At 35.1% G+C, this 12197-nt stretch overlaps 1 protein-coding gene and 1 pseudogene across 3 annotated transcripts in view; one reads left to right on the forward strand and one right to left on the reverse strand.

Moving 5' to 3' along the window:
* The window catches only part of NLGN1 (neuroligin 1), an 827426-nt gene that overhangs the window by 689597 nt on the left and 125632 nt on the right, over positions 1–12197 (reverse strand). The window lies entirely within an intron of this gene.
* LOC145712434 (large ribosomal subunit protein uL15 pseudogene) lies at positions 11593–12050 on the forward strand (annotated as a pseudogene).

Here is a 12197-nt window from a genome sequence, read left to right on the forward strand (position 1 = left end):
TGTTGTCACAAATGGCAAGATCTCGTCCTTTTCATGGCTGAGTAATATTCCATTATATATAATATATATGCATATATGTATATTATATACATATATATGCATATTATATGATTATATAATATATATTATATATGCATATGTATTATATGCATATGTGTATATGCATATATATAATATGCATATGTGTATATGCATATATATTATATATGATATATATATATAATATATGTATAATATATATATACACCAAATCTTCTTTATCCATTCATCTGTCAATGGTAAGTTGGGCTGTGTCCATATCTTGGCCATTGTAAATAATGCTGCCATAAACATGGGGTGTGTATATTGTTTTGAATTAGTGTTTTTCTTTTCTTTGGGTAAACAGCCAGTAGTGACATTATTGGATCATATGGTAGTTCTATTTTAATTTTTGTTTAAGTTTATTTATTTATTTATTTATTTTGAGAGAGACAAAGAGCAAGTGGGGCAGGGGCAGAGAGAGGGAGACAGAGAATCCCAAGCAGGCTCCATACCATCAGCATGGAGCCTGACACTGGGCTTGAACTCACAAAATTATGAGATCATGACCTGAACTGAAACCAAGAATCAGATGTTCAACTGATGGAGCCACCCAAGTACCCCTTCTATTTTTAATTTTTTTAGGAATTTCCATTCCTCAAAATACTGATTTCCACTGTAGCTCTACTAATTTACATTCCCACCAGCAGTGCACAAGGGTTTCCTTTTTCTCCACATCCTCACCAACACTTTATTATTTCTTACCTTTTTGATAATAGCCAAAAGGTTATATCTCATTGTGGTTTTGATTTGCATTTCCCTGATGATCAGGGATGTTGAGCATATTTTCATGTGCCTGTTGGCCATCTGTATGTCTTCTCAGGAAAATTTTAATTTTTTACTTTTCACTTGTTCATTCCTATTTTTATGCAATAAAAATTTGAAGACACACAGGCAGTCTACCAAGTGCTAGAGATAAAGAAATGCCCAAGATACCTCCATCCTTAAAGGATTTGCAGTTCAGGAAGGAAGACATCCAAATAAGTAAAGAAGTATGAGTCAATGCAATAACTGTTGAGGCAGAGATACCAATTATATACAAACAAGGAAATGTTGAATCATTTGTGGGATGGGTGTAAAGAGGAATTTGGGGAAAGTATTTGAGAAAGGTCAAATCTGGAGGATAAGTAGCAGTTAATAAGATAAAAGATGGCGCAGAGAGTGATCATATTTTAGAAAGTAAATTCTTTTTCCAAATTAAAGGGTTTCATAGAATTTTGTTAATAGGTATCACTAAAAAATCCAATTTTGCAAGCACTATTTAATTCCCAAATAATTTAGTATTGATTTCATACTGTTTGTTTAACTACACATGTTTTGGTCACCTGCTAACTCATACAATGAAGTAATTTGTCTGAATGCTGTTGAAGTTGAGGTTAGGGAAGGTCAACAATGCCTAACAATTACAAAGCCTAGGGGAGAAGCTAGGATCTGTAGCTTCAATATTCATCTTGAAGTTATTTCCCACTGAAATCATGACTCATGAAACTTGTGCATCAGTTAACCCATTTACTAACCAGACATGTTGGTGGATATTTTCAGGCTCTCTTTAGATTAATTTGAAATAATAAAGTTCTGTTGTGTAATAACTGCCTGACATCAGCCACTCTCAGTGCCATTAATTATAGGCTTATATCTCTCCACTATACCTGAACATTTATAGGCCATTCTTTACATAACACCACTACTCTTAGGTCCTCTTCTTTCTCTATGAATAAATCTGTTTGCTTTGAGTTTGAAGAGGATGAACATAGTGAGGGATTAAACCTCTATTCACAGTTAATGGAAAAAGCAGTTTGATTCAATAAATTCTAATATTCCTAAAACAGTTTTAATGGATATTGTTTTAATTCAATCAAAAGAACTGTTCTTCAATACATACATCTAGAGTCCTAATAAAATTCTCATCATAACATCTGCTTCTCCTTCACTCCAACTATACCTGCTGAATTTGAAACTGTCAAAGCACCTTGGTGGTAGTATAAATCAGTTTATCTTCATGTGGTAGTACATATGACCAGGAAGAAAAGCCATGTCTCAAAACCATGTTTCTGGAACTACTCCTTCTTTGTCTGAGGTGACAGATATCTTACAACGGCCTTCTGTTTCCCTAGGCCAAGTAATAAACCTACCCGTCTGGGGAACTGCTTATGTTTCTTCCCTCACTTTTCAGCACCTACCCTCCTCTGGGCCCGTTATAGTTATTAGAAGTAGGCATCAGCTTTCTGAATGCACTCTAGCCTCAGTGAAGTAGAATGAGTGGGAACTCAGCAGTTCAGGTCCCGGGATTTAGTAGAGTTTGAAAAATATAATTTTGGCGCTCACTCCCAAAGGCTAGTAATTTTCGGGAGATCTCCTTCTTCCCATTTGCATGCTGTCACAAGGCATGGTACTCGCCTTCACCTTCACATCTACTTCACCCTCCATCTGTAAGGCAGCCTATCGTACTCTACTTAGTCTACTTGAGGGAGGTGACTACTCTCTTGTATTCTTCATCTGGCTCTCTGCTCTCTTCCTCATCCTCACGGGGCCCATTTACCAGGACTGGTCCAACTCTCCCCTGTTGCCTTCCAGCCCCACACTGGCTTATAACCTAGCGTGACATCCCTTCCAACTCTGCCCTGCACTCCCTCATCCTCTTCATCCTAGGCTTCCCTTTTGACCCCATAATTCCTTCTGCTCAACACTTGACTCCAACTTCTTTTAGACTGTAAACTACATGAAAACAGGAAATTTTGCTTATGCCTGTATTCCCAGTCTTTTAAAACATAGAAATAGCTAATACATATTAATTGAGTGAAATAATGGATTTTCTTCTTCCATGAATTCCAAATAACTGTCTTACCACTTCATAAGAGATAATTCTGGTAAAACAAGATGGAAGAATTAAACAAGACAATAGTATATCATTCAAAATAATTTAGGTTAGGCTATAATAACAACCTTAAAATTTCAGATTGCTTATAACCATAAAGATTGATTTTTTGTGCATGCATATGTGCAACTTTATTTAATAAGGATTCTCATCTTCACAATCATTGAAGAGTTCTGGGAATGAGGCTGGACCTATCTTGTGAAGCTACCATCTCCTCATGAGTCCAAAATTCACAAAGGGGAAGAAAGCCTGAGAATTGCACACTGGCTCTTAAATGAACAAATAGCGTATCTGTTAACATCTCTTCATATGGACAAAGCAAGTTATATAGTGACAATCAAACTTCAAGAGGATATGGAAGTATAATCCTCCCATGACGCTGGATGAAGAGAACTGAAAATATCGATGAGAACTAGTCATGTTTGACACAATTAATAACAAAGTTTTATATCCTTAAGCACTCATTTGTCAGTAAAATCAGCACAATTCTACTTAAATATCTTTCTACCTAAACAAGGAGGATGAATAGAAATCTGCATTCTTCAGTATCAGTCCTACATCCCTATATATTCTTTTTACTCCGGTCTATAAAGAGCACAGAGGAAAAACAGAGATGTTTAACAGAAACCTATGCCTACAATAAGTGAAAGGTATAACAAAAAAACCCACAAACTTTTAGGGGGAGAAAAACATTCTAGGCAGAGGAAATAACAAGTGCGCTTCTATGTTTACGGGGCAGGAATGAGGAAGTGGGGAGGAAAAGGGATGGGATTCTTCTATATTTTGAAGGTTGATCCAAAACGATTTCCTGAATGTATAAGGGTGTGAGAAAAGGAACTGGCCCACAGATGATACTAAGGTCTGTAACCTTGTTGCATAACATTATCACATTTGCAAAGAGCTCAGTAAAATGTAATCTGTTTGAGAGCAAACAGATACAAGCAGATTGGAGAGAATCAGAAGTCCTGGCAATGCTGGGGATTCCTAATTAGATAAAGTTGTTGCTTTTTTCATCTTTTCAGCAACATAACTTTACTACTTGATGTAAATAAATGTCTCTTGATGGTAAAAATTAAATCATTCCTTGGCTTTTGGTGTACATGTACTTGTGCTTAATTTCCCTTAGTTTTTCCCTACGTATCTAGTTATTTATTCTGAATGTCTCATGCATTGGTTTTTCAGGTAAAGGTAAGGGCATCTCTAAATTGATGATTTTCAACTAACAAGTGCATGTACATTATCAATAATCCCATGTTGTTTGTGAATTTTCACCTAACAATAATTCACTCTGAGCAGGCACGCTGTGTTCTATTATACAATTTTTGATGACTGCAAAGCTGCAGGCTTGTGCTGTAACCAGCTGATGTCCTCAGATGACCCAGATTGGAAACAGGCTTCTCTACCACTGCAACATACCATTCTATAAGCCAGAGTGATTAGAATAGTGGAATCCCTGTCATCTCAGGTGGTGAAAGCTGTGTGTAGAACAGGCTTTTGGTATATGTGTGTGTGCAGGTTGTAAAGAAAAAGATTTTACCTTTGGATGTGTTAGGTAAAGCTTATTAGCTATCATAGAGGACATGTCCAATACGTAGTATGGCTTTGTATCTTTCAATACAAGCCTGGAATTCAGAATTACTTCCAGGAATAGAGATGTAACTTTGAAAATGGCATATAGATGCTATTTTCAGCTACAAGACTGGGTGAAATAACCAAGAGAGTGAGTGTAAACACATAGGATGAGAACCAAGAACGGAACCTCAGGGCACCCAAATGTTAAAATGTCTAGATGAAGAGGAGTAAACAAACCACCAATGGAGACTAAGGAGTGATGAGTGAGGATCACTGCTGGGAAATGTAAGATGACATATAAATGCTCTTCATAAATTGTAAAGTGCCATCAGAGCACAGCCTGCTTGGGATTCTCTCTCTGTCCCACCCCTGTTTGCATGAACTCTCTCTCACTCTCTCACAAACTAAATAAATAAACTTAAGAAAAAAAAAGTCCAACTGTTCTGACCTTCCATGGCCCAACTCCTTCAATCTTTTTGCAATACCATTTTAAAAACTGAACCATTAAAACATTGTTCCGAAATGTTTTATAGCCTTCAGCAGATTATACCTTGTACTATACTTGTTAATGTACATGTTTTATCTCTCCTGCTGGCTGGTTAAATGCTTTATAGACAGATGTCTTAAATAATCTCTGTATTTCTAACAGCATCTAATTTAATCCTTAATATGTCATATGGAGTCTATAAATTTTTAATAATTCAATGAATCAGTCAAAGAATAAAGTAATAAATATATGTTTATCCTGAGCAATGTTTCATTTCTTTTGGAGAGAAAAGTCTTCAACTAATATTTATCTTATGATACAGTATTTGGTCTCTAATTTCAATTGATTTTATATTATTGCCAAACATATTTAATGTCTGCTATTGTGTTTTCTAAGTGGAAAGTGGAAGTCTAGTCCAAAATTTAAAGGCCTGAAGAAAAATTAGCACTGATATAAACATGGTGGGTACTTAAACAATGAAAAAGAAAATCAATCTGTTGATTACTTTAAAATTACAGGAGTAAGTAACAGGTTAGCCCTCCTTCCCCCTTTCTTTCTTTTCTTCTCTGTCTTTCCCTCCCTTCTTCACTTCCCTCTTCCCTCTCTTCTTCCTTTCCTTTGCATTTCTTTTATCTCTCTTTTCTTTTTTCTTTTCTTCTCTCTCTCTCCCTTCCTTTCTTTCCTTTCTTATTTTTATTCAATTTCCTTGTTACAATTATACACTTAGATGGCTAGAAAAAAAGTCATCATGCTCAGATTTACTATAAAGTTGACCCAGACCAAGTAATGTTATCACTGAAGCCAAATTATAAAAAGCTTTAATGTTTTTCATTAATGAAAATGTATTCTCTTCATGACAGAAAATAATATTTCATATACTATTTTAAAATCCATTAATATATATCTTTATTTATATAAAATATATGTAAAAGCATTCTAGAATTTAGAATATAAAACATATATTAAAGTAAAATCTTCCTCTAAAACTATACCAAGTCTCTATCTCTATATATCTCTATCTCTATTTATATCTGCAGGGAGAGAGTTTCATTTAAAGTATTTACTTGCTGGTGGGTTTTCTGCTTCCAAATAGGATGTAGAGGGATCAAAACACCTTTCCTACCATCAAATAATGAGGAAACACTAGATAAATTAAAAATCATAATATTCTGTGTGGTTATTAAAGCCTGGTACATGCTAGGAAACCTTGGTAAAGCAAATTCCAGACAAGAACAAACACTTAATACATGAGCCATAAGCATAGCAGCCACTACACCTTGGGCTAAATAGTTGGTCTGGGCAGACACACAGTGGGTCTGCCACAGAGTTTTCAGGGACAAGGTCAAATCCCCCATGTCTTAGACGACAGCGTGGGAAAGGCAGGTTGTACATGGATCTGAAAGACATCCAAATGCTAAAGCACATTGTTTGAGCCATAATTCTTCCCTGCTAAATTTTTCCCAATCTGTTTTTCCAAAAATGCAGCAGTGCATGAGAAATACGTAGTATTTCCACCACCTTAGATTCTAGGGCTTTGCTAGGGATAAATCCACAAATACACACAAATATCTGAAAGTGCAAACCCTTTCCTCTTCCTGGAAGATAAGGTGAGGGAATACCCTTTCAGCATCTTTGTAGGTTGAGTTGACCTGGTAATATCATTCATATCAATTCATTTTTGGAGCTCTACATAATCCTGATACCAAAACCTGACAGGGATATCACAAGAAAAAATATCCACTAATAATCCTTGTGATCATAGTTACAACAGTCTTTAACAAAATATTAGCTAATGAATTAGCAATACATAGAAAAGATTTAATCTGTAGTGCTTATCCTAGTAATTAAAGGGAAGTTTAACATTTAAAAAATCATTCAATACAATTTATCAATTAAAGGTTAATACATAAACATCTCAACTGATGGAGAAAAATAACTTTACATAATTCCATACCCATCTGTGATTTAAAAATATGTATCAGCAAACCAACAATAACAGGAATTTTTCTTGATCTGATAAAGACTTATACTCAGAATCAACAATACGTAGATAAATCGCACAATTAAAAGTTGTCAAATATTTTAACAGACCACTCCCTAAAGATATATGAACAGCCAATTAGCATAGACAAAGGTGTTCAACATCATTAGTCATCAGAGTAATACAAGTTAAAACCACAAGGAAATACAATTTAAAACAACTACAATAAAAAGGACTAAAAATGCCAAATGTTGGCAAGGACGTGGAGCAACTGGAACTCTCATACGTTGCTTATGGAATGCAGAAAGAGTCAACTATATAAAAAGAATTAGAAGTTCTTTATAATTACACATCTACCCTAATAGCCAGAATTCCACTCCTACTTATACAAAAGAAATTAAAAATTTGTAACAGCTATTTACAGGAGCTAAAAATGTAAAATAAATGTCCATTATCAAGAGAACAAATAAACAGCAGAATGCTATTTGTTAGAATATTCTTCATCAATAAAAGGAACAAATTGCTGATAAAGTCAACAACCTGGATGAATCTTTAAGAACCAAAAAAAAAAAAACCAAACATGTCATTTATATTGAAATGGTATTAGTATTGCCAAATACTAATCTAGACTAATCTATACTGATTAGTATAGATTATATTAATGATCCTATGTAAAAGATTATATTAATCTTTACTGGTTAGTATAGATTACTAATCATGCTAAAGGTTAGAAATACTAATCTATGATCGTTGAAGTATGATAAGATTCAGAAGAGTACTTTCCTGGGATGTGCAGATGTTGGAGACTGACTAGAAAAAAGCACAATAAGAACTTTTGGGGATAGCAGAAATACCCCATTTGGGGATGGTAGAAATATTCCATATGGTATGTTTTTCCCCCATGTGCTGGATTTTCCCTTAAAGTCACCACTACGTCCTGAAAACAGTAGTGAGTTAAACTTCATTGTTGATTCAGTCATAAGCAAACCTACTTCTAAACATTTTGAACCGGAGGAAGAAACTTTAGATGGTTTTCTCTTCTAAAGTAATTTTAAATTATCTTTCATCTTTAGTTTAAGAAACTAACATTACTTAGTTAATTATGCTTTTTGAAGCTTTATAGAATTATAATTCTCAGCCCGGTTTTGGAAATACAGTTGATTTAAGTATTAAAAAATAGGTAAAAGTTATTTGCTGGTGTCACCATATGGCAGCAATTGAATCAACTGCTATAACAAAGATAATAAAAAATAAATTTCTAAGAATCAAACAAGTTGCAGCTCTCATGAGCTATCTTAATTAACTTTTCCCTGCTCTTTCTTAGTACCTCTCTTTCATGTGCAAATACCTACTAATATTATGCCCAAGGAGGAAGTTCAGTCTCCTCTCCGATCTAAAAATCAGTGCTGCCCTGCTTATCAGCCAGCAGAGGGCATAATGAATGAATTCCCAAGTCCTCAGAAAATAGCTAAGAGCACCTCTGTTCTTCGGCTTTGTTAAACATGTAATTTGCCTCTTAAATCTGCATAGGCAGTGTAGCTGATTATTCTTATTAGTTGTTAAACTTAACCACTACTTATGTTCATTCAAACAGTTCTCTTTTCACTTGTCACATATATCCAATTATTCACAGGCATTTTTAGTACCTGAGTGGACAAATCCTAGAATTTTAGAGTTCAAAGTCACCTCCGAGGTTGTTCCTCTGAGATCTTTCATTTTAAACCTCTCACATAAAAGGCTCTTTCAGCAGTGCTCCTGACTAATAACTGGATAGCCTCTTGCTTGTGGAAAGGAGATAAATAGATATCATTTGCGAGAGAATGTATTGCACATATGCACAGTTCGGTGATCTGGCGCCAAAATCTCTTTTGCTGTAAAATCTATTCATTGATCCCAGTAATTCTCTCTGTACCTACATGGAGTTAGTTCAATTCCTCATCTAGTTAGTGGACAGCGCTTCATATATTTACAGCCTCTTATCAATTCTTTGGGTTTTGGTATCAGCCTTGGTAAACAATATGATTTCACACATATCCGTATGCAATTAGTTCTCATTTAATTTAGATTTGTTTCTTAATGTACTAGTTAAATGTGGTGATTCCCATCACTTTGGAAATTTGGAATTGCAAGGCAAATCCTCCAAGTATTTATAATATGGAGGGATAAGGACCTCAGGAATAGCTTTGTGACCTAACCCAATGACTCTCAAACTTTAATGTGTATTGAATTACCTGAAATCTTATTTAAATGTAATATTTGATTCAGTAGTTCTGAGGCAGATCCTGAGAGTATGCATTTTTAACAAGCTACCATGTTACTGGTCCACAGATCACATTTTGAGTAATAGGGTCTAAATAGAATTTCTTATACAGGTTTCATTAAATTCCAAAAATATAATATGCTTTTGTATACTACTGTATTTTATATAAACACATAATTAAGGCAAAACATTAGCACTAGCATATATACACAAAAACACAAGTGATGCTGTTTAATGCAAGAAAATTGTAGAAAAAATAGATTATTACATTAATTCTCCACTGCTAACAATTATTACCTAGTGCATGGGTGGTTTGAGCTATGAAAAAAAAAATTCTCTCAAATTACCTTGGATTGTTTAAAGGACAATGATTGTTCAAAACTTGTGAGGTAATTAAAACACCACAACTTTTCTAACCCTATACCTGTTAATTGAGTGTCTCATTTCCATAGGCTGACTTTCATTCCTCCCTGCTGGCCAGCTCTCACTTTTACCATCAAAAAACCTTGTCTCTATTTTCACAAAGGTGAAAATGAATTTATTCTCCAGGGTATTAGCCACACATACTACAGAAATTTTCTCATGTGTTATGACATGAATTTTCCACAGTGAGTCTATTTCAATATGGAATAATTTTTTTTTCTCTTCTAAGAAAAAAGAATCATCCATTACTTAACAGTCATTGTCTCATGGCTGGATTACAAATAGTATTCTCTGTCATTTTGGATATACTTGTTTTACTTAGTTTTCTACTAACTTATTAATAAGATTTATTATAATTTACAAAATGAAAATTATGTAATTATATAGATTATAATAACTAATAATTTGCTTTGGTACCTAAGAACTATCTACAGAGATTTTATTAATACAACAATAATAAAACAGCTACTACTACAATTTACTGAGCACTTATCTCATGAAAAGTACTATCCTTATTCATGCTTACAGAATTCTAGATAAGTAAGTATAACGGAGAACATTATACAGATGCAGAAATAGAAGTTGATAGATGTGAAATAGCTCGGTTGGGGTCAAATGAGTGTAAATGGTTAAGTTGAGGTTTGGAGCCAAATAACTTTGGCTCCATGATCAGAATGCAACCCTGCCTGCCTTTGAAAAGTATTTCATATTATTCATAATAGCTTTTATCTTGAAGAAAGTATTTATAGCAATCTTTAAGACTGGAAGGTTCCATCAAACTAGATCCAAAGTACATCTAGAAGACAAGAGGATATTCTAAAATGTAGAGTATCCTCAGGGCACAAGAATAAGCTTTCTTAGGATCAGGGATCATAAAAAGAGAATTTTTCAAACACAATGCTTTATTTAAGAACATAAAACAATTAGTCTAACAATTACTTTAAGCTATTCAAATCTCACATATTAACTAAGTGGCAAAGAGCATTCAACCAATTTAATGAACCCATAATATAGACCTTAGCAGAATTAAGCACTCCTGGCTTTAGTTTAAGTTAGCAATGAAGTGGCTTAGCTTTGTGTTTTGTTTTGTTTTATTTTGTTTTCCCCAAGATGCCATGATCCTTAATTTGAATTCCCCCAACTTTTGCTTCTTCTTTTGTAAATCTTTGGGTAAGAACCTGAAAATTACACTGCCTATCACTGGCCTTCCTTCACTTTCGCAGTCATCACATCTGCTCATCTCCACACCTCCAATCCACTCAATCGGTGACTCCTGTACTATAAATGTCATAGATGAGAGCAGGATGAAAGTGCCGGTGATTAGAAGAATTAGAATGACCTTTTTCAGAATAAGTATAGTAAAGTGAAGGAAGAAATCTGATTAGATCCATAGAAATGCTTGAGATGAGGGGCACCTGGGTGGCTCAGTTGGTTAAGCGTCTGACTTCAGCCTAGGTCATGATCTCGCCATTATGAGTTAGAGCCCCACATCAGGCTCTGTGCTGACAGCTTGGAGCCTGGAGCCTGTTTCAGATTCTGTGTCTCCCTCTCTCTGCCCCTTCCCCACTCTCACTCTGTCTCTGTCTCAAAAATAAATAAACATTAAAAAAAAAGAAAAGAAATTCTTGAGATTAGAAAAGAGAAGTTATTTTATGTAGGGAGAAAAATACTGCCAAGGAATTAAAGTAATAATGCATTCCCTACAGAATACAGCTATAATCAACCAAATTATGGTGCATCTTTTAAAGACTCAGAACCTCTCCATATCAAGATGTTTCATGACAGTATCCCAGTTTTCATTCTATTGTTCAAGTCACTGGTCTACTGTTAAGGTCTCTGTTGGTAAAATTAACTTCACTAAATAGCATAATGGTTCCAAAAAGACATTGAGGGCTCTTTTGCCTGGGCTGCCAACAATGCCATCCAGACTGAGGAAGACCAGGAAGCTTCAGGGTCATGTGAGCCATGGCCATGGCCTTACGGGGAAATGTGGGAAGCACCCAAGAGGTAGGAGTAATGCTGGTGGCATGCATCACCACAGGATCAACTTCAACAAAAATCACCCAGGTCACTTTGGAAAAGTTGCTATGAGGCATTATCACTTAAGGAGGAACCAGAACTTCTACTCAACCATCAACCTTTATAAACTGTAGACCTTGGTTAGGGAGCAGACATGGGTAAATGCTGCCAAAACAAGACTGGAGCTGCTCCTATCATTGATGTGGTGTGACTGGGCTACTACAAAGTTCTGAGGAAGGGAAAGCCCTCACAACAGCATATCATCATGAAGACCTAATTCTTTAACAGAAGAGCTGAGAAGATTAAGGGGGGGGGGGGGGTGTTGGGGACAGGGTGCTGTGTCCTGGTAGCCTGAAGCCATGTGGAGGGAGGTTCATTAAATGCTAACAAATGCTTTCCTTTAAAACAAAACAAAAAAAGACACTGAAGGTTACAAATGTTTTTTGTAAACTTTGAGAATTTAGCTAATACTTTCAATATTTCTTTTCAGTAGTTTCAGGAA

This window comes from Panthera onca, chromosome C2, assembly GCF_046562875.1.
Source record: "Panthera onca isolate mPanOnc1 chromosome C2, mPanOnc1 haplotype 2, whole genome shotgun sequence".
NCBI classification, from domain to species: Eukaryota; Metazoa; Chordata; class Mammalia; order Carnivora; family Felidae; genus Panthera; species Panthera onca.